General features: G+C 43.5%; 1 pseudogene; it reads right to left on the bottom strand.

Annotated features, from left to right (window-relative positions):
• Positions 1–11,546: 11,546 nt before the first annotated feature.
• LOC129023669 (BCL2/adenovirus E1B 19 kDa protein-interacting protein 3-like) lies at positions 11,547–18,610 on the bottom strand (annotated as a pseudogene).
• Positions 18,611–20,739: the final 2,129 nt, after the last annotated feature.

The following is a 20,739-nucleotide window of genomic DNA, read 5'->3' as shown; positions in this document are numbered from 1 at the left end:
TGAACTGCCATGAGGTTATATCTGATCTTTATTGATTCCATGAAGGTGATTATGGATGTTCGTATATTATGCTGCATGGATTACAGTGAGCATCCCTGGACTCCTCTGAGAAGACTCCCTGATTGCCCATTCCTAGCTTTCTAGTATCCAAACCAGTCTTGAATTTCAAAACTGGTTTTGCCCTAAGGTTTTGGGTAAAGAGTGTGGACCCTATTGTACTCTGGTGGGAATCTAAGGCATGCACATACAGAGATGTGGGAGATGAGGATGCAGAGGTGAGGGAAAGTAGGCCCACAGAGCAGCATGGAGTCTGGACTTGATCCATTAGGCTGTGGGGAGGCACTGAAGGTTCTTGAGCACCTGTGCCTGTTTGAAAACAGTTGGAACAGATAAGAACCAGGACCGAACCAGTAGGCTGTAGACAGTGGCTGCTGCAGTTATGTTTGTTTGCCCCTGCAAATCACATGCTGAAAAGTGATCCCCATTGTTGGTGGTGTGGCCTAATGGGAGGTTTTTGGGTTATAGGGGTGGATCCCTCATGAATGGCTTGGTGTCCACCTAGTATTAATGAATGAATTCTCACTGTGTTGCTTCCTGTGAGAACTGGAAACAAGAGTATGTCTCTGTTGTTAAAAAGAGCCTGGCACTTCCCTCTCCTCTCTCCTGCTTCCTCTCCTGCCCTGTGATCTTTGTACACACCACCTCTCCTTGGCCTTCTGCCAAGGTTGTTCAAGCTACTGAACAAGCTACTGCTTGTCAAGTCTTGTGGGACTATGACAGGGATTGACAGGATCCCTACCCTTGGGAGCCCTTGGTCTAGTAGGGGAGGCTGATTAGTCTATGCCTTCCATCAGTCTGCTCAACACCCACTGAATATGTGCCTACTGTGTGCTGTAGAGGTGAAGCTGCAGCAGCCCCAGTCCTTTCCCCTGAGCTCACAGTGACTGTCGGCACAGCTGAGTGTGTGGGGGGCAGTATGCTTGGCACACTGCGGGAGACACTGAGCAAGTGCCTGCACAGTGTCAGATACAGACAGGAGCCCCACAGGCCAGGGCAGCTTCTCAGCAGAAGCAGCCTGTGGCCCTTGCCAGAAGGAGATATCAGCACCATGCTTCCTGTGTGGTCTGCACAATCATGAGCTGAATAAACCTCTTTTCTTCATAAATTTCCCAGCCTCAGGTATCCTTTAATTGCAACACAAAAGGGCTAAGACTTTTGTGTCACTTAGAAGGTCAAGTCAAAGTGGCCTTAACTCTTCTTCCTGTTTGAGAAGTGTTGCCTTTGGTCACTCAATCATAACCTCTGCCTGCATTTCAGAGCATCCAGGTGGGAGTTTTACACAACCATCTCTCTTAGCCTTCCCAGCATGTCTGTTCCATGGGTATTGTGGTCCCTACAATACAGAGGAGATACTTGAGGTTCAGAGGAGTTGAGTAATTTACTCATGGCTACACAGCCAGCAAATATTGGAGCTGGGATTCAGGTCCACATTTTTTTTTTTTTTTTTTTTTTGCTCTAAAGCCTGTGAATTTTCCCCTCTGCACTGCCTTTGGAGGGGGACCATGGAGGGCCTAGAATGGGAAGGATGTCACTTATTCTGATTAGGGGAGGTGGAGGGGTGGTTTTCGGGCAAGGCCTCCAGGGGTGACCAGGCCTGGGATGGGCCAACTGGGAGCAAGGTACAGGTGCAGAGGAGAACCTGTTGTGAAGTGAATCTCACAGCTCAAGTTTTGCCTGACTGACAAATTTGGAAGTGCTGGATAAACTATGTTGATGCTAATAGTTGACTACCTGTGGTTTTTTGGGGTTTTTTGGTCTGCATTTGGCAGCTTCTCTTCATAGTCTATTATATTCTGTTGTGTGTCTTTTGTTATAATACTTATTTGTAAATAAAGGTGAGATAAAGTATGCGCAGAGTTTGTTGGGTTTTGTTCATGTCATCATGTTCCTTCTTACTTGGAGCCTGTGTGATGGTGTTGAAGGAGTGGACCCACCACCCGAGGATGGAGTGTATGCCCACCACCTGCAGGACCAAGCTGCATGCCAGGGCTGCCTCCCCAGTCCTGCATGGCTTTCATGACCCCCTTCTAGGTTTCCTGGTGATGATGAAGAGTGACCTGCTGGGCCAGGTGGGCCACCCTCTCTGGACATGGCACTTCCCGACAGGGCTGGGCCACCACATATATGCTGGGGACTGTCCTTAGTGTGCTCATTGCTGAACATCAGAAGACACCAAACATGTATTGAGCACTTTTCAGGTACTATGTATAGTGACTACTGGCTTTCTGTATAGAATGCCCTTTAAGCCTGGCTATGCTCCAAAGGTATGTCCACCTTCATATGAAAAATGGGAAGACTGAAGTTCAGAAGAGAACACACAGACAGCTAGGGGTGGAGCCGAGGTCAGACCCAGGGTTCTGCCTGCAAGCCATTTTTGTGCCTAGGCATCTGCTGCCCATAGGAACCTGTAGGGACAAGGCCCTGGGTCATCCACTGGAGCCTGAGTCATTTTACAAAATCATGACTGAAGGTCTACAATTCTTTTGAAGCTGCAGCTATCCAGAATAAGATCTCTCCTGTAGGACGGTGTGGCACTTCTCTCTCCTGGATGTCAGTCACATCTTTGGTGGAGGGGCAGAAGGAGGACTGCATAGTTGAGAACTTTTGGCTTCCCTTCTCTTCACCCTGGACCTAGTGCTTCAAAAGCAAACCTTAAAAACCTTCTTTGTTTTTGCTTCTGCCCCCTCTCCCAGCCCAACCCCTTCCTTCTCCTCTAACTTGATGAGAACATGCAGTTCTCATTTTCACACTGATTTGCTACATGACAAGGGTGCTTTTCAGCCTCCTGCAGCTACTGAGGCCCAGTGCGGTACAGGTTCTTGCCCGAGGTCACACAGCATGTAACTGGCAGAGTCAGAGTTTCACCCAGGTCTCCTAGCCCCACTACACTGCTGTTCCATGAGTGAATCAGCTCAGCATCCAGGGGCTGAACAGCTACTTCTTGCCAAGTCTTGTGGGGCCATGACAGGGATTGACAGGGGTCCTGCCCTTGGGAGCCCTTGGTCTAGTAGGGGAGACTGACAAGTCAATGCCTTCCATCATCAGTCTGCCCAACACCCACTGGACAAGTGCCTACTGTGTGCTGCAGAGGTGAAGATGCAGCAGCCTCAGACCCTTCCCCTGAGCTCACAGTGACTGTGGGGCAACATGCTTGGCACGGTGCAGGAGACACTGAGAAGGTGCCAGCATTGTGCCAGATACAGACATGAACCCCACAGGCCAGGGCAGCTTCTCAGAGGAGAGGAAGCCAAGTAGAAGGCTGCAGACATCCTGAACCAGACTTTGGCATCACACCAGCCTTGATTCAAGTCTCACCCAGCCCCTTACCATGTAGTCTAACAATGGGCAAATCCCTTCAGCTGAGCCTCTGAGCCTCATTCCTCTATTTGAAAGCCTGGCACAATAATGGGAACAGTCATTTCAGGAAAAAATGGGATCTTAAACTAAGCAACGCTAAGGACAAACTCCCTGAGGTGTGGCTAGGTGAAGGAGCCCCTTGGGATACTGAGGCATCTAGAATCTAGCTGTGGCAGGAAGTGTTACCACCTCTAGGTCAGAAGTGTGAGGAGAGGAAATAGTTTTCCCTCTGCCCAGCAGGAGCTGGCAGCATGGAGGAGAGGCTGCCATGGGGTGTTCCCCAGAGTTTGGCAGTGGTGGCCCCTGTACACAGCAGGATGGGAGTGGAGCAGATGCACCGTCATCCCCCAAACTCCTGCCAGTGCTTCCAACTAGCTGAGCCCAGATGAAAGCTGCTGTGAGGGCCCCTGGTGCTCCAGTCTGCAGGGTCAGCCTCCTGGCACTGAGAAGGGCAGAGAAGGTGGAGAATGGATCTGGGGATACACAGTATTGCCAGTGCTGTCACGCCATGATTTGGGCATGGAGTCAAGAGCCCGAGTTTCACTCCTTGTCCAGCCTGCCCAGAGCTTTGGCACTGCCTGGATACCCAGTTGAGATGCCAAGTTCAGAATCCTTCCTAAACAATCTTCCTTGCAGAGATCTGAAAGTTCTGGGCTCCCATCCTGATCAAGGTGCCAGGAAACCCTGGGTCCTAGTCTGTCATCCAGGGCACCAAGAGGGAATCTGCCAGGTCAAGGTGGGAAGAAGCTGGGCTGACATGTCAGGACAGGTCTGATCAGGTGGGGCTGAAGCTCTGGTGGTGTTTGCTGCTCTGCTGGAAATGGCTTAAGAAGAGTCTCCCAGCCTCTCTGGCTTCTGCAGGCCATGAGGTTTCCCCACGTCATGTACAGAAAGTAGATTTAGCTCAGATGGTGAGGGGCAGGGCATGGCTGGGGGTCGTACTAGGGTTGTTTTGAATCTGCCTGGTACCATGCAGGGACCATCCGCTGCAGGGATCGTCCACTGCAGGTTCCATGGGATGCTCTGGGCAAAGACTCCTCTGTGCTCTGCCCCTCGCCATCTAAGCTAAATTCACTTGCTCTGTCCTGGCCTCTCCTCTCTGTCTTGGTCCTTACCTCTCAGTTCTAAAGAACTCAGCATACTCTACTGACCACTTCTTTTCTGTCCCATCCCCACACCCTACAGCCCTGCTCCCTGCCTTCCTGTGGCCTCATGAATGCAGGAGTCCTTCCTTAAATGATCTTCTCTTCCACTTTCTAAAAGTTCTTGTTTGCCTCTTCTCTCCATTTGGAAGGGCCCAGTGGCTGCACTTGCTTTTGGGAGAGGGTACATCTCTCTGGGGCAGAGGGACCCCAGGTATCCGTGATTACCAATGCTCTGCAGACGGTACTGAATCCCTAATGGACAGACACAGCCCTGCCTGGGCTGCCTCCCTACGTGGACTCTGTCTTTGTCGCTCTTGCCTTATTCAGCCCAGTGTTTGATCACATCTTCCGTCACTCAGGCGCCAAGGGGGCATGGCCTAAGACCTTATCAATCAGTGTCGCTGGTTTGGGAGCTGTCCAATCAGGCGCACAGGTGGAGAGGCCTTAGCGGCTTCAGGCCCACGCTGGGGCCTTCGCCTCTCGCTGTGCCGGGATCTTGAGTTCCGTTCTTTACCGCTGTGTTCTCTGCTACTTCAGGCTCAGCCTAGGTGGCCCTGTGACCTGCAGGTATTGAGAGAACCATGCTTAAGACACCAGGGCCTCCTGGAAGCCTAGAAATGGTGAGTGTGAGGGGCCTGGTGTCCTGAGACGTGGCGGGGATGGCTGGAAGTGGCTGGAACCGCCTGTGGCGCAACCTGGGTTCCCTCAGGCCGCAAGATGGCGGCTGGGCCCGCCCTGGGACTTGCATCCTGTCCCAGACTTGCACGGCGACCTCGCCCTGTCTGCAGCATTCCATCGCCTGGATGGTGAGGGTGGGCTGGAGGGTCCTAGGGAGAGTTCCGATTCGGGGTGTGGGGCTTGTGCGAGGGGAGCTATTGTCCGGGGTCCCCTGTCCCTTCTTTCTCCTGTTAAACCTTAAAGGGCATCGTTGCAAAAATGTTAAATAATTTATTGGAGCAAAGAGCATTTAAGCATTGTCCAGCACTGAGCCACGGTTTGTGGTCCACAGGAGGGGCTTGAAGGACAAGCTTTCATAAGGTGCATGAGGACGGAAACCCAATTCAGTAAATGATTGGGGACAGTTATGTAGTTGTCTTATCTATACGATCGAGGTGGAAATTTTCTAGTTATGTAATCAGAGGTTAATTGGTGGTTTGTGGTGGGTTAAGCCTGAATTTTGTTTCCCTCTAAGGAAGGAATTTACAAGAAATACTTCTGAGTTAGATTCTTTTTTTTTTTTTTTTAAACATAGGAACACAGGGCACTAGAGCTACCTCAGTCTAATTGCCTGCTGTTTAATTATTATAACACTGTCCAGGGAACTGGTTTCCCCTTGCGTTTTCCAAATGCGTCTCAAGCAGGGTCTCAAGTCCAACCCCCTGTTCCCCCAGTCTAACTCTGGATTGCAGTAAAATAGTAAATTTCAGTCCGGGCACGGTGGCTCACACCTGTAATTCCAGCACTTTGGGAGGCCAAGGCGGGTGGATCACAAGGTCAGGTGGTGGAGATCACCCTGCCAGCATAGTGAAACCCCCGTCTCTACTAAAAATACAAAAAAAAAAAAAAAAAAAAAAGAAAGCCTGGTGTTGTGGCAGGCGCCTGTAATCCCAGCTACTCGGGAGGCTGAGGCAGGAGAATCACTTGAATCTGGAAAGCAGAGGTTGCAGTGAGCCGAGATGGCGCCACTGCACTCCAGCCCGGGCGACAGTGTGAGAATCCATCTCAAAACAAACAAACAAACAAACCCCCTAAATTTCTAGTTCCTTCTAACATTCCCAAATGTTAATTTCTCCTCCGTAATTCACAAGATTATCAACTATTTGTCCTTTATTGTACATTTCAGACACAGTATTTTAATTATTTTTTCACAAAGCATTGGATGGCACCTTATAAAATATTTGTTTTCTGTTTGTAAACATTTCACAGGAAAGTGGAGAATAATCTCCTGATACTACTGTAAAAAAAATCTCTGTGCCTCTCTTCCTTTTATCTTCCGTAGGCCCAGACTTCTTATGAGAATGTCTTTGGGTTGAGGTTTCTGTTTGGAAACTTTACAGGTTGATGTGTCCTCAGCCCCCTCCTGTGTTTTCCTGGTTCTGAACTTCAGTACTATCTGAGGAAGACCCAAGTTACTTATCATGGCTATGTCTGCTGGAGTGTGTAGTGCATATCAGCCCCTGGGTTATTTCCTCACGGAGAAAAACCTGGGAGTTATGGAGTGCAGTCTCTCAAGGGAGCAGGTGGAGGCCCTGGGGCTGAGAGGAGTCTCCTGGTGTATATATGGTACCTCTAAAAAGCTAACCCCTTGGGACATTTAGTTTGTCTTCATTGATTCTAGCTTCCGTTTCTTGAGACACGTTTTGTTGGTCAGCCAATTAGATGCTGGTTTTGAGGGAAAAAGAGAAAAATGATTCCTGCCCTCTGCATTCTCTCAGATTTCTGAAAGGAAAATTAAAGTATCTCAAAGGACAAGGAAAACCCATCCTAATGAGATGGTGCAAGAACCTGCAAGTAAAATGCACCTGGGTCGTTCACCCACTGATGCACAGTGCCGCGTGTCCTGGGAGGGTGGTCATTGAGCACTTCAGTGAGCAGGATGGAAAGATCTCTCAGTTATTAGATGGCCTGACTTCACATGAGTCAGACATGTCTGTGTTGCAATCAGCACTGCCACTACCTAGTTTTGCCACCTTGAACGAATTTGCTCACTTATTTAAACTTCAGTTTTTAAACTGTAAATTTAGTTTTATCAGTAGAACTAGAAAGGTAAGACAACATTTACAAAGGAAATGAAAGAGATAGATTTGAGAAAAAATTAGATAGCTAGTCAGGAATTCCAGTCATTAAAAAAATCTGATTTACCTTTTTTCTTTTCTAGAGGGAGTGTAGGAAGTTTCTCAGTCTGTTCTTTTTTAGGGGGTGATTTCAAATAGAATCCCAGGACTTAACTGTGGGAATGATATCAAGGAATAGGATAGTGAACATGTCTTCCGTTAAGACTGTATGACTTGAATACATTTCCATAAGAAAATGTGGTAGATTAATTGGTGAATGGCATGGACTCATTAAAACATCAGTTCCTCTTTTTGCAGTGTGAATTCGTGACAGTAGATATCTCTGTCCTACGTCTGTTATCTTGATTTCTGAGTTTAATTCTAAATTTCATGAGATGGACTTGACACCTCCTAGAAGTGTTCCTGTGTGATGAATTGTTTACTAAGTGAGTTGTGGAATAATTATATGTTTATTGTCTGAAAGGGATAAATGCTTCTGCTTTTCTTGTGGAGGTATGAAATGTAAGCACATTAAAATGTCCTTCTGTTACATATAAACACTGAGCAATTTGGCTGAATTTTTCAAAGACTGGTATTTTCTTATTTAAAATGAAGTGAATAACCCTAACTGGGAAGTTGAAGCCTGAGCCCAGTGACCCCAAGCTAAGGCCAATATTGAATCTGCAAAAGGAGTTCACCGGAGGTCCAGTTAATTCTTCCTGGGGAGCCTCCCCTGCAAGTGTCCCAGTCTGGTCACTCCAACCATGGAAGAAGGTTTTAGACTGGGAGAAGCTACAGAGCTCTGGAAAAGTAGGTATCCACAGGCAGATGCAGTTGGGTTTAGGGTGGAAGGGGATTGAATGGGTTGTTCTGAGGATGGAATTGTTATTTTCCAGGGGCTGTTTCTAGACTTTGCCAAATAAAACAAAGTCGGATTTAGGTAAGAAGTTAGTTTCAAAGGAGTATTGCAACAGGGAGAAGTAACAACTATAAGATCTTTGAAGATCCCAGAGGTTAGGCAGACAAGGGCTGCCTTTCATAGGGAGGAACAGACAAGATTAGAATGACGATTGGAGGGGAAGATTAGGACGGAGGATGGCAAAACAGATTCTAGATCGGAGAATGTTTCATCCGGAATTCAGTGTGTTCTTAGGAGGTACACACGGTGAGGTTGTATGTTGACTCAGACTGAGGGCAGGACAAAGTTCAGGGACCTGGGGGAGGGAGAGGAACGTAAGCAATGTTTATATAAGAAGTGTTTTGTTTTGGGCCGGGCGCAATGGCTCATGCCTGTAATCCCAACACTTTGGGAGGCCAAGGTGGGTGGATCACCTGAGGTCAGGAGTTTGAGACCAGCCTGGCCAACATGAAAAAACCCCATCTCTACTAAAAGTATGAAAATTAGATGGGTGGGGTGGCACACGCCTGTGATCCCAGCTATTCAGGAGGCTGAGGCAGGAGAATTGCTTGAAACTGGGAGACGGAGGTTGCAGTGAGCCGACATTGTGCCACTGCACTCAGGCTGGATGACAGAGTGAGACTGTCTCAAATTAAAAAAAAAAAAAAAAAGAAAGAAAGAAAAAGAAAAAAGAAGGGAAGTATTTTGTTTTGACCCTGAAGACAAAACTGTTCAGCCTATTCTTTATGAGAAAAAGATGGAAATTTACAGAGTGTGTGTGTAGCTATGTGATAGGCAAAAAGGGAGCATCATCTAAGTCGTAACTGGAAGAGTGTTGTGTTTCTTTTTGTTAAGCTGTTCCTGGAGGACACAAAGGATGGGAATGTCATTAATCACAGCTATTGGCCAGGATTACCTAGGAGCCACATCTTTCCCCACCACTTTTCTTTGTCCTGTACATCTCTTCCATTTGTCTCTTCCTGAGTCGTATCTCTTAAAATAAACTGGTAAATATTAAGGGCAGTGTTTTTCTGAGTTCTGTGAGAAGTTCTATCAAATTATTGAACTTGAAAGGGGATTATGGGAGTTCTGTTTAGAGGCAGTAGCTCAGATGTATAGATGGGCTCCCAGGGCTTGTGACTGGCATCTACAGTAAGGGCAATGGTGTGGGACTGAGCCCTGAAATTGTGGAGCCTGTGCTCACTCTGGATATCATCAGAATTGAAATTTAGGCACCCAGCTGGTGTTGGAGAGTTGCTTAGTTTTCAGCAAACTCCATAGATTTGGTGTTAGAGGAGCAGCATCACAGGGGCCTGGGTTTGAGAATCCGGGTGTCCAGGGAAGGTCATCTCTGCTCTCCTGCACACAGCCTGTCACACTTCACATTATCCTGTATTTGTGGGTCTCTTACCAGGGAGAGAGGGGACTGGGAACTTAGAGGAAAGGAGTGCTGAGAACAGGCCCTCTCCTACCACAGCTGCAGACGCGTGATTCCCACCCACTAGGGAACATACCCACTAGGCTTTCAAGTGGCCACACTTCTCCCAGGACTAGGCACCATCCTCATGAATTGCACTATGACATCTTTGCTCCTTAAGTTTCTTGCCAGAAACCCACAAAAGTAGTTAGAGGACCCCTGGTACATCTCCACCCTGACAATAAACTTGTAGCGGCAACTTATTAGCTCTGCCAAACTGGAGTTCTGGACAACCCAATTATAATCTCATCTACTACGTGGACACAGGAATAAATCAGAATATAGTCCCACCTGGGCCAGTATGTATAGCACAAACCAGTCTTTCCACCTACCTTGTACTCTCCCCAACCTGTGGATTTTTGATAGCATCTTTCTCTCTTCTGCTTTCCCTCTCACAAACCATCTTTCATGTGTATACTGTGTACCCAGGAACACCCCTTATAGACCTGAATCTAGTGCCTACCAAAATTCAGATATCCAGGAGCCACGTCCCTAGACCTGGCCATTGTAGGTGAAAATGCAAGCTAGAAATAAGAGGATTAATCTTTGAAAGTAAGGGAAGAGATTTTGTTCTTTTTCCTTTTCTTAAAGCATTTATATGTAATTTTTTCTGCTTTTTTAAATATATGACAATTATTTTAACAGCTAAATCAACATTTTGTCATTCCTTTTTGACTCAAGATTTTCTTTAGGACCTGAGAACCATGGCTTTGATTCTATTTTTGATTTAGCAAAGCTCGTTTTATTTATTTTTTTATTTTTTTTACGTTTTTTGAGATGGAGTCTTGCTCTGTCACCCAGGCTGGAGTGCAGTGGCATGATCTTGGCTCACTGCAAGCTCCGCCTCCCATGTTCATGCCATTCTCCTGCCTCAGCCTCCTGAGTAGCTGGGACTGCAGGTACCCACCGCCACGCCGGGCTAATTTTTTGTATTTTTAGTAGAGACAGAGTTTCACCGTGTTAGCCAGGATGGTCTCAATCTCCTGACCTTGCAATCCGCTCGCCTCGGCCTCCCAAAGCTCGTTTTATTTTTATTTTTCTGCTTTCTATCTTCTAAAGTAGACATAGATTTGTTTAGAATAAACTGATTTTAAAAGCACAAAAAACTTGAGCACAAAGAATAGGATTAAATTCAGCAATACAGAGTGATGAAGAGTAAAAGATATTGAGTAGCTTTCCTTTGACAGAAAACTGATCATCTAAGGCAATGACCTAGTATTTGGAGGCCTTGGTACTTACATGGCAAAAGCAAGAACAGTTTAGTGTATGAACAGAACAGTGGAATGTGTAGCTGTACCTTTGTTTCTGTTTATTACATAAGAACAGTTAGCATAGTTTTGTGTAGTATTTAGTAGACAACTGCATCCATGTAAATGAAACAGTATTTCATACAATAGTGTGAATATAAGGTTATAATATTTATTTTGGACAAACTCCTGAAGTAGTGACTTTAATATCAATATTACTTATTGTTTTGAAATATAAAGTATTTTAACTTAAATTTACAGATAATTTTAGAAAATACTGCATACATTATGACTAGTTTGTTAAAAATATTTGTAGTTATTTATATCTAATATCTAAAGAAAATTCACTACCACATTGTTACAGTAGATATTAGTCTGACATACTGCTTAGTTGATCCCATAGGTATAATTATATGTCAGCAAGATTTTGGAGTGTGTTCTTTTATTTTACTAAGTTAGGAATGCAGCTATTACAGAACAAATAGACACAGGTGATGCGGCCACCCAAGGATAACTGCTCTTCAGTTGGCATTGTTGCAAGCTCAGATCTAATCATCTAGATGAACAAAGTCAGCTTCCGATTCTTCATCAGAAAGTGCTGGTGGGGGTTGTCAGATGTGTTTCAATGTAGATGCCCAATCCAATGACCAGCAGATTACAGATCAGCATAGATGGAAGAAAAGCTTTAAGAAATTCTGCTGAGAATATTTTCCCTTTGTTCATAACACTAGTTTCTCATGCTGAGAGTAGCTGTGCACTTTGAGTGTTTAAAGGGGAACTGCTTCAGGGAATATTTTCTGGCCAACTTGAATAATCTCATATCTAACCTGAGTTTTTCTTTAAAATGCTTTCAACTTCTTTCTTTTCTCAATACAATCTTCCTCAGACTGAGAGCTGTTTTTCTCCCAATTCTTTGGGTAGTTGTTTCAGAAGACCTCTTAGTGTCTCTTGGTGCCTTTAAGAGGTGGGCTGTCACAGTGACAACCCTTGGAGCTGCTCTATCCAGACTCATGCTGGGAATCTAGCAGTCTTTTTTCTCTGTCACCTGTAGAAATAGAAACTGAAGCTGAAACTCTCCTGTTGCCATTATTGAGAAAATATAATTCTACCCAGGAGCCCTCCGGCAGCTCAGGGGTCCCACTCTATGATGTAGCACTGGGGTGCAGCTGTGACAGTTGGGGTCCACATGGGATATGGGTTGCCAGCTGTAGGCTGTGGGCTGTGCCTCAGCGGCAGTTAATAGGGTTCAAGAGAGGACACAGCTTGCCAGGAGAGGGCAAGCAAGAGTACTGCAGGCCAGAGCTCAGGGAGAAGGGACCCATTGCTTTGAAGTGTAAATAGCCAAGAAGATCACAAACTGTTCAATAGTATCTGTAGGAGAGTGGGAGGCTACCTTCCACAGGCACCTGGCTCCAAGTTGGAAAACTACTTCCTGTCATAAAGATGGGGAAGTTTATTATTTTTTGAATATGGCCAATTAGCATACACAGATGCCCACCCCCGATTACCAGGTAAATTTAGGGTGAACTATGTATGACAAATGGTGCTGCTAAGTCCTCCACTTGTGGACTAATGATGGTGACCTTCTTTCTATTTTTGCACTCTTCTAAGCAGATTGCCTGTGATGCAGGTCACATTCTGGTTTAATTGTGTGATACAATAGTACAATAGTTTTTTTTTTTCTGTTCTATTATTGTGGAGCTTTCCTGGCATTTCCCGAGTTTTGTTTCTAATTATATTCTCCAAACACTTTCCAGAATTGCCAGACATGATACAAACATATAAAGTTCCCACCACACTTCTTGCTGGAGGGGCCTTTCCCTCTCAGGCTTCCAGCCAATCCACAATTGTGCTACAAAGTGCATGCTGCCCCCAAAATACGCAGGCAGAATGGTGTTTCTCCCTATCTGGGATCTATTGTCATCTAAAGTCACTTCTAGAGAATTTTTAGACCATATTTCTACAAACTCCACAGGGCAGCAATCAACCATTCCACCTCTTTCAGTGATCTGAAACTGATCTGAAAGTGATCTGAAACTGATCCAGAGACCACAGGACCCAGAAACCCAGTCAGGATAACCCATGTGCATTGAGTAGATATGAGAAGAATCTCCACTTTCTCCTTCCTCTTGTCCAAATGCCCACACATGTGCAAATAACACCTGCTGCTTTTCTACCCATCCAAGACCTAAAACTATGCTCCAAATTCTGATTCCAGATCTTGAGATTTGAGAAAAGAGAAAAACTTTTATTTAAGGAATTCAAATATTAGGCCCAGAGAGACACTAAAATGAGGCCACAACCATGTCCTACTGCCTTGAGCTATGCATGCATCTCTTGAAACTGCTTGCTATTGCCACACATAACTATACATTAACCTAATAATCCCACACTGGACACTACACCCCACACCCTATAGCTTAACAATGTGTAGGCAATCAGTAATGCTATTTCTGTAAATCAATAAGAATTCCTCACAAACAACTCTGTATCAGCCCACTACTTGTCCTTTACTTTTGCCTTTACAAATCCACTTGTAACTGCTGCTAATTGAAGTGTATATTCAGGGCAGCTTGAATCTACGCTCCCAGGTTGCAATCCTCAAGCTTGGCCCAAATAAACTCTGCTTCTATGAATGTTGCCTCAACTTTTTTCCTTTTTTTTTTTTTTTGAGATGGAGTTTTGCTCTGTTGCCCAGGCTGGAGTGCAGTGGCATGATCTCAGCTCACTGCAACCTCCGCCTCCCAGGTTCAAGTGATTCTCTTGCCTCAGCCTCCTGAGTAGCTGGGACTACAGGCGTGTGCCACCATGCCTGGCTAATTTTTTGTATTGTTAGTAGAGATGGGGTTTCACCATATTAGCCAGGATGGTCTCGATCTCCTGACCTCATGATCTGCCTGCCTCCACCTCCCAAAGTGCTAGGATTACAGGTGTTAGCCACCATGCCCTGCTGCTTTTTTCCTTTTCAGTCAACATACTATTTAGAGTGTGCAGCGTCTTTGAGGGGATCTCTCCTCTGGTTTTACTCTGCTTGCTGTAATAGCCAAGAATGTAGAGACAGGTGGATCCCACCCAGAATCTGCACGTAAGAGCTGGCTACCATCTGGGATTTACAAAACAGGGCTAGACTTTGGATTGAGAACATACAGAAAAACCACAGGAGATATTTTCTGCATAGTGAGGTCAACATTGACATCTTAAAGTCCCCCTTACAGAATGTGTCCCTTTGAGCTTTCCAGATCTTGTCCAGTGACTTGCTGCAGATAAGTGGGAGGCTCCTGAGGTAAATAGACTCTGATGGCAGAATCTGTAAGTATAAACAAGCATTGTTAAACCAAAATTAAAATTCCGAGGCCTTCCCAACCATCTGAATGGACCCCTCCTCTTGGCCAGGGCATTCCAAAGTGAACCTGAAAGATTAGCTCAGACCATGACAGGAACTTGGGGTTAGATATGCTTCATTATGCCCTCTTCCCTTTGGAAATCAGGAAAAGCCAACCAAGGTTAACATCAACACAGACCTTTAGTCTGATAAGAAATATTTACACTCTATTATCTTTGAAGCCTGTGACCTGGAGGCTTCATCTGCATTATAAATCTGTAGTCCGCACAACCCCTTATCATGACCCAGACATTCCATTCTATTGATAATAACAATTTCAACCAATTGCCCATCAGAAAATTGTTAAATCTAACTATAACATGCAAGCACCCACTTTGAGTTCTCCTGCGTTTATGGGCTGACCCAATGTATATCTTAAATGTATTTGATTGATGTCTCATGTCTCCCTAAAATACGTAAAAGCAAGCTGCACTGAGACCACCTTGGGCACATGTTCTCCAGGTCTCCTGAGGGCTGTGTCATGGGCCATGATCACTCATATTTTGCTCAGAGTAAATCCATTCAAATTTTTTACAGAGTTTGACTCTTTTTTTTCAACATATCTTAGCAGTGAGAGGTCAATGCCAGAAAATAATTAGAGCTGTGACCACAACTACACCTACCTGTAAAATGTGACACTAGAGTAGAGTATTCTTGTCCTTCCTCTTACCTAAGAACTAGCTAATTAGGATGGGTGATATCACATCTGGATCCAAGTTCTAGAGCTCCACCATGACACTTTCATTTTCTGTTTAGAGTCAGGTTGGGTCTCTTTTGCCTGGATTACCATGTGGCCATAATCTCAGAGTCACTGGGAACCCTCTCACAATGGCCTGTGAGTCTGTGAGACATTTGAGGATGTCCTGTGCAGACTTGGATCAGGCTGACAAGAGTGTCTAACTCTGGTTCCATCTCAGAGTAAGATAAATGAGGCACCCAGTGTTTGTTTCTCTCCTCATGGAAGGAAGCTCCTTGGTTGGTACCCAAAGAAGAGTTTCTCCAGTTTCTTGGTACTTGGGTGAAAAACAAGGAGGAGGTCTCAAGACTCAAACTAATAAACCAATTGCCTCCACTTCATATGCCACAAGAAAAATAGGTGAAGCAGTCATGGTCCTTACCATCCAGGAACTTTCAGTCTGGAGCAACTAGATAAATGGTTGAGTTCAGCACCATGTGGTCAGTACAATGAAGGGAGGTGTGCAAGGCACTTGGGCTTCATTGGGACCATGTCCCTTAGCTGTTATGACTTCCGATGTTACCACCTGAAGGGCTATTCATTCACAGAAGAGTTGTGATGGTTGTTGTTGCTATTTCTAGTGTTTTTACCTTGCTAAGAATCCATATTTAGCTTCTAATAAAATTGTTCTAGAAAACCCTAGGAGTTTTGGTTAAATTGCTTAGTATTATATGTTATAAAATAGACAAGGAGGTAGCTAAAAATAGATTAAAATTACACAAACTCTTAGGCTTAGGAAAGAGAACTGGAAATACCCCAGGAGCTTTGAGAACATAATTCTACATAGGACCCTCTCCTTGCCCCATCCCTGTCCAGATTCACCCTCTTCTGGGGCTTCATCTAGGTCTTGAATCTCTCCTCACAGAACTGATTAGAGGAGATCAGAGTTTTGGGTGGTGGCTCCTGCTGCCTCTCCAGAACTTGTGCTTAAAATTTCCTGAAACTCAAAGGTAGACAAATGAGAGCAATTTACTGTATATTTTGGAGCCTTAATTTCTTTTTCATTGAAGTCAGGGCTTGTAGAGACATCCCTCCCAGCAACCTATGTTCTATTTCTGCAGATCCAGTAGTTGCTTAACAAGTCACAAGAAAGTAGACACAAACGTAACAATGAGAAATCTCTCTGAACTACACTTTACCCTTCCTTTCTATATTCCTATTGGTCTATATTTATCTTTCATTCTATATATTTTCTTTTCACATCAGTGATGAGGAAACAGAAGAAGAAATAAAAATGCTGGGTCCTTCATCTAAATCCTGGGAGTTATTGAACACTTAGTACCCAACTCTCAGGCTGTTATAAGGATTAAGTCACATAATGTGAGATTCCCAGAACAGTGCTCCTTAACATACTTTTGAGCACATAGTATCTGCTTAACAAACTGCATTAATGAATCTGTATGTGTTATTTTCCACTGCTTTTGCCTCCATCTGTGAACCTTAAGATGCCAGCAAAGAATGTGATCTTTCAGGATGGAGATTGGTTGTCTTCATCTGGATCATATGTACTTGTGACAGCAGTGCTGGGTGTAAGGGTCTCTGTGCTGTGCGTGCTTTCTTTAGCTGAGTGCTGCTAATAGGTCCAGGGGGATCAACATCAGCATTGACAGGGGACCATTCATGGACCCTTTCAAAATCTGCAGAATCACATTATGTATGGTGGGGCTAAGATTACCAAATGATTTATATGCACTGTGAAGCTGGAGAGACAATGCTTGGCTAAGTGGTTCTCAGCCCAGGCTTCTAATTAGTATCACATGGCCAGTTTGAAGAACTCTCTTGACTTGTGCCCTCCCTCAGAGTCTGTCTATTGGTCTGGGTGGAAGCATCCATGTTGTTTTAATAAAATGCCTCATGTAACTCTGAGGTGAGGCCAGGGTCAAGAACAAGGGGTTCAAGATAACATTCATGAGAGGTCAGTTCAACCTTTGCTCCAGAAAAAAGGTCACAGGGCCTGCTCTCCTTGGGTTTTGTAGGGTCAAGTCAGTGCAGCACAGATTCCCATTGCTGCAGCAGAAATTTCTGGCATCTGTGCTAGCTGAAGGCACCTGAGGGCAAGAAAAGAGAAACTTACATTTTGATCTTTGAGGAGGACCTCATTGTTCTCAAATCTCTTGTGTTATAAAAGATAGAAGGGTTAGACTTTTTCTGAACATCTAGGTCCTTCTGCCTGTGGTTGTGGTCATAGCAGGTGAATGGATTGTGCTGATACTTTTAAAGTCATATCCTCAAGATGCAGGTGTGACTTTTCCAGAGAAATCTGTGAAGGAATCCCAGAAGAGGAAGAAGAGGAAGAAATGGCTTTTTCTCAGGTGAATGTGTCTTAGATCGAGCTGTGTCCACTCTGCTTCCTGGAATTCCATGTGTTTAGAACTCGCAAACTTTTACTCCCCTATTTGTGCTGTTCCTCCTTAATGAATTTGTTTCAGCTATTTTTTTTCCTCTTTTCTTCTAATAGTCAGGAGCTTCTGGAAATTTTCTTTGCTATATACCAGAGCCTTCTCCACATTCTCTTTATCTTGCCTTCTTACAAGCCATGCAGAATTCTTACCATGAATTTATGACCTGTAATATTTAAAATGTTCTCTTTATGGCTGTTGAACATGGGAAGGTGTGGATACCCAAGGTTCCTATTGGGGAAGTGCTGGAGTCCTTGTATATTAGTCAAGAAGGAGAACATGTACTGTTTAGGTTCCATCCATGTGCTCCATCAGCTCTGTGCAGAAGAGGATTAAGAAAATACACATTTGAACAGAATGGCATTTATTGCCCAGATTAGTTCAGAAAGTTCTAAGAAAAATAATTTGGAGATACTTGCTCTCTAGGACGCTAAGTAAAGACTATTTAAATACACTATTAGAGATTACAGAACGTGGTAGCTATCTGTAGCTTGGACTTTTCATAAAATTGATGTATTTTGATGATTAGATTGAGATTACAGCTTATGTTTTTGAGGGGCCAGTATCAACGCAGTGGTGATGTGTTCTCTGCCTCAGCATACAATAAAAACCTGTCCTGTTATAGTTGATGTTAATTTCATTCACTTGCATAAAGAGCTCTGACAGATTTTTCTGCTGTGGAATGAATGATCTTTCCCTTTATTATTTAGTACCTTGGGGGTATTTCCCAGCTGATGTGCATAAACCATCACATTTAATTTGGAAGCTCCACTGTCTTCTTCGATTCTCTTTACATGTATCTTTCTTTGGAAAAATGAAGGCTCTCATTGTTTACTGGTCAGAAAAACTGGGATAAACCCAGGCTCTGCCACTGACTGGATGTTTAACACAATAGTCTTCTTAGGTCAGAAACATTAGCATCACTGGTGAGCATGTTAGAAATTCAGAAACCCAGGCTTTATCCCAGATCTCCTGAAACAAAATCTGCATAATGAGATCTTCAGTTTGTTGTTGTGCATATTAAAATTTGAGCAGTACCCTCTATTTCACCATAACTTTTTCATCTGAAAAATACATACAACTTATTCTGTATGATGTAAATATAGCCCTCAAAAATGTACATGTCTGTGTTCATGCTCTTAATGTTATATTTTATTATCCAGAAAAGCATAGGCTGATACACTGTTGTTACAGATCTTATTCCATCCTCTTTCCTCCAGGAGAGACTACTTCTGTGTTGAAAAGCATTTTATTAGGTGACTCTAGTCAATCATATAAGTCACGATCAGTTCTCTTCGCTTTTTTTGTCTTGAGTCAAATTAAGATTTATGCCTATGGCCACTTGGTAAAAAAGTGTTTGTGTACATTTTTTTGTGTGTTTGTTTTTTTTTTTTTTCAGAGACTGTTGACATTCAGGGATGTGGCCATAGAATTCTCTGTGAGGAGTGGCTATGTCTGGACCCTGCTCAGCAGAATTTGTGTAGGAATGTGATGTTAGAGAACTACAGAAACCTGGTCTCCCTGGGTGAGGATAACTTCAATACATTTTTCCTAATATACCACAAGGGTTTCATTTCCTTCCTTTGTAGAATTTTTTTTCTGTAGTTTCTGCTTTCCATGAATACATTTTAGATTCCTGCTTTCAAGACAATCTTGGAGATTTGTTGTTGTAGAAAAGAAATTCTCGAAGATGTTCCACCTTTACCTGAACTTTCCCCTTTCCTGAGCTGATCTGTGTTGTCTTTTATTATAGATAAGTGGTAATTCCAGAAGTTTGGTGGCTTAAAATATTGTTGCCCACACCTGAAAATCCAATTGCCACTACTAATTTTTGGTTGAGTAATACTGGGTAGTGGAGGTAAAGACCCAGAAATTTAAAATAAGTCCTAAATATTCTGGAAGTTCTGTCATGAAATAGTATTTGGGGATTTTCTAGACTTCTATTCTGTCTTCTTTTCCCTACTAAACATAGTACTAGGTTGGTAATTGGAAAATCCCAGCAACAGTTATGTTACTTTTTAAAATAAAACAGGTATTGCTTTCTCTAAGCCAGAGCTGATCACCTGTCTGGAAGAAAGGAAAGAGCCTTGGAATGTGAAGAGACATGAGACAGTAGCAAAACTCCCAGGTAGGTGAGAATGAATGAAGCAGATGACACAGCAGATGACAGATGAGAGGTCCGAGGTCAATGAGGAAGCCAGACCTTAAAATGTGATTTGGGAGGCCTGCCTTTCAATGGAAATAGTTTGTGAGAAGCCTGGATTTCTTTTTCTTTCTCTCATACAGGGGCATCTTCTGTCTCATGCTCTTAAATTCTCTATGGATTCTACTTTCCCTTTAGTGATCCTCCTTCTAGTTTACATTGAGAGGCAAAGTCATTTTCATGGCATATGAGGGACTACATGATCTGACTGCTTTTCTGTTGCCTTTAGGGACACACAAATATATTTTTTTAGAAACTATGATAAGCCATTTTTAAGTTCCCTTTTGAATCATGGCTAAAATTTGTGAGAGTAATAGTGATATTGGGATTTGTTTCAGAAATTCCAGGAACACTCGGGACAGATGTTATGAGTTTTCTGCTTTAAAATTTTCTTAAACTATGGCGGTTTCAAATGTGTTTCTACAGAAATTCATACTTGGTAATTTCATCAGAATACTAAGCATCTGCCCAAATTTAAAAAAAAATCTGATGTTATTTTACTTCACTTTTTTTAGTATGAACTGAGTTGGTCATTTAAAGTCTATATGCCCTAATTCCTTAACTGTAAGATAGTTTGATTTGTCTACTGCCTACATTTCTCAAATATACTATGCCATTAGGGAGCTTACAACATTGCTGAGCACATATTAAAGTCCCATTTGTGACCTTATTTTTAATAACTATTATTTTATCATTTTATCTTGTTTAGTATGAAGCTTACCAGGACTGTGTCATTCATGTGCCTGTGCATATATGTATGTGCATCTGTACTGTGGATGTTTTTTACAAATTACATTTGTATAACTACATATTTATTGTGTATAATGTAATGACTTGCTATGTGTATACACTATAAAATAATTAGTACAATCACATTAACAGACATATCTACCCTTAGTACCTTTTTTTGTAGTGAGAACACCTGTTTACTGCCTTAGCAAATTTTAAGCATACAAAACATTGTTAACGATAGTCATGAAGCTATATATTAGATCCTTAATGCCTTTTTTTTTTTTTTTTTGAGACTGAGTCTCATTCTATCGCCCAAGCTGGAGTGCAGT

The sequence above is a fragment of the Pongo pygmaeus genome, chromosome 23, assembly GCF_028885625.2.
Source record: "Pongo pygmaeus isolate AG05252 chromosome 23, NHGRI_mPonPyg2-v2.0_pri, whole genome shotgun sequence".
Classification (NCBI taxonomy): domain Eukaryota; kingdom Metazoa; phylum Chordata; class Mammalia; order Primates; family Hominidae; genus Pongo; species Pongo pygmaeus.
Note: the sequence above shows the minus strand (reverse complement) of the source record. Positions and strands in the feature narration are given on the sequence as shown.